At 40.7% G+C, this 2,964-nt stretch overlaps 1 pseudogene; it reads right to left on the reverse strand.

The window, feature by feature from the left end:
* Positions 1-1,894: 1,894 nt before the first annotated feature.
* On the reverse strand, positions 1,895-2,814 carry LOC110314620 (annotated as a pseudogene).
* Positions 2,815-2,964: the final 150 nt, after the last annotated feature.

Here is a 2,964-nt window from a genome sequence, read left to right on the forward strand (position 1 = left end):
TGGCTCTCAGCTGGCTCCACGTCCCACTTCCTCACNCTGTCCTTGATTTGCTCATGTTCTATAGTCATGCAGGTATAATAGCCATCTTTGCTTTAAACCTTCTAGCTCCTATTATTTCTGTCTGTTAGGAAACATACTCTGATTAGAAAGGAAAGCAAATATGAAATATAAGACAAATAATAATTTTGGAAGTTTTTAAAAATAGATTTATTTTTTAATGGGGTTATTTGGTTTTCTGGAGTCTGTCTTCTTGAGTTTTTTTTTTTTTTTTTTTTTATATATATAATGGATATTAGTCCCCTATCTGATTTAGGATTGGTAAAGGTCTTTCAAAATCTGTTGGTGGTCTTTTAGTCTTATTGACAGTGTCTTTTGCCTTATAGAAGCTTTGCAATTTTATGAGGTCTCATTTGTCAATTCTTGATCTTACAGCACAAGCCTTTACAGTTCTACTCAGGAATTTTCCCCTGTGTCCGTATCTTCGAGGCTTTCCCCCATGTTCTCCTCTATAAGTTTCAGTGTCTCTGGGTTTATGTGGAGTTCCTTGATCCACTTAGACTTGACCTTAGTTTATTTAGACTTGACCTTAGTTTGTTTGTTTGTTTGTTTGTTTATTTAAAACTTCAGATTTTATTCCCCTCCTGGTCTACCATCCATCCTCTCCCAACCTACCAGAATTTTATCTCCCTGAGGCCTCCAATCTCTTGATGATTAAGTGTATTTGAGTAAACCCAGACCCAACAGTCCTCTGCTGTATATGTGTTGGGGGCCTCATATCTGCGGGTGTATCCTCCCTAATTGGTGTTCCAGCATCTGAGAGTTCTTGGGGTTCAGGTTATTTGAGACTGCTAGTCTTCCTGCAGGGTCACTTCCCTCCCCTGCTTCTTCCACCTTTCCCCTAATTCAGCCATAAGGGTCAGCATCTCCTGACCTTTGGTTGGGTGCAAATTTCTTGATCTGACTCTTTCACCTGCTTGTTGACTCTTCTGGAAGGCAGTCATGATAGACACATTTTTTTGAGATTTCTTTAGTCTCTGTAATAATATCAGGACTTGGAGGCTCCTCATGAACTGGTTCCAGCTTTGGGCTTGTACCTGGTTCTTCTTTTCCTCAGTCTGGTGTCCATTTACATTTATTTTCAGCATATGAGTACACTGTTGCTGTCTTCAGACATACCAGAAGAGGGCATCAAATTCCACTCCAGATGGTTGTGGGCCACCATGTGGTTTCTGGGAACTGAACTCAGGAACTGTGGAAGAGTAGACAGTGCTCATAAGCACTGGGCCATCTATCCAATCTGAAANATAACACTTAACAATAACATTACATTTTACTGCCAAATGGCAAAAAGTTCAAAACTTGTAAAAACGGCAATGTCATGTAAATTGAAATTCAAAAATTATGTTCTATAAGTACTACATAGAAAAATGTGCAAATCAAAATAATTTATAGAAAGTTCAAGCCACAATCCAATATCTGAGAGTCCACTGACACATTTGTGTCTTGAGAATGATCATCTTCAACCTCTTTCCTGTGTGGTGGTGGTCTACACATTTATACCAGAGATAACAGCTTTAGAACTTAATTTTTCTACTGATTCAAATGTAATCAAGACTCAAAAATTAATTTACAGTCCAATACCAGGGGAAAATTAACTCAAGTCTGGAAGTCAAGAAGAATTGTACCAGGTTGGACCACCAACACATCTACCTCTGCCTTGTGGAACTTTTCCCTCCCTATTAGGCTGGTAAAGCCAGAGGTCCAAGTGCTGCGGGTAGGGGGTGCAGGGTGAGGTGGGGGAGTCATCCTGTTACACACACAATGGGACACAGATCTTACTCCACACAATTTGATAGTTCTGTCAGAAAGGGCATCCAGCACACTGTCCTTAACCTCAATGAATGTATTTCCATTAGGTTTCATCATTTAAAACATGTGTAGAATGCTAAGAAAAGATCTTTTCCCTGTCAGTTCTGGCATGGATAACAACCATAGTGACACAAATAGGTCAGGGAAAAATTCCAATGACCATCTGATGGCATGAATCATTGGCCTTCACATACTCTAGCTGCAACAAGAACTTAATAATAGATGATACTGGCCCTTTAATATCATCAGTCTGAGGTAGGAGAACTCAGTCTTCTTCTGGGTAGCACACTTCAGTGTGCCCTGAATGCTGGGCTTCACCTACTCCTCTCTGGCATTCAGTTCCTTACCCCAAACACCAAGAAGAAACTTCAGGAACTCAGTGATGATGTCCATGACGTTAGGATCCTCACCTTTCCTTAAGGACTTTTCCAGTGCCTTTTATTCTTCAATAGTGATGTTTTCCTCAAGAACTTTTAGGACATTCTGTGTGTCCTCCTCTCCAGCTTCCTGACCACCCACAATTTCATTCAACTACTGCTGGTCAATCTTGCCCAAAGCTGCATTCAGATAAATCCTTAAGCCCTTGCTCACTTCTGGTGTAAGAATCTCTATTTTTCTTAAGCCTTGGAAAGCATCATAATTGCTCTCCACAGTCTAATTGGTTCTCCTCTCCTTCTTTCTCTCTCTTAGTCTTTTGATAACCCTTTGCCTAGAAAGAGTCATAGAAAGTTTTTACTCTGCAAGTTCAAGTTCCGGCACTGTATTTGATGACTTAGTGGTTATGGTCAACCTCTTTTGACTGTACCTTGTAGCCACATCTTTCACAATATGCTTCCTCCTCTCTTATGGCAAGTTTTCAGTGAGTGAAGTACTTTTGATTCTCCACCAGTGAGTGTTTCTGCCTGCAAAACTGTGGCCTGGATCCAAACTGGAGAGCGGGAACTCCTGAAAAGGAAGAGGACTGCGAAAAGAAACATGGAGTCCTTGGCAAAGACTTCTGATCAAGGCTCAGATTTTTATTGTTTGGACTTGCTTAAGTACAAGGAAGGGTTAGGAAGGGTTCCCAGCATGCCCCTGAGTCCTTTGAAGTTGCCA

This window comes from Mus pahari, unplaced genomic scaffold, assembly GCF_900095145.1.
Source record: "Mus pahari unplaced genomic scaffold, PAHARI_EIJ_v1.1 scaffold_14836_1, whole genome shotgun sequence".
NCBI lineage: Eukaryota > Metazoa > Chordata > Mammalia > Rodentia > Muridae > Mus > Mus pahari.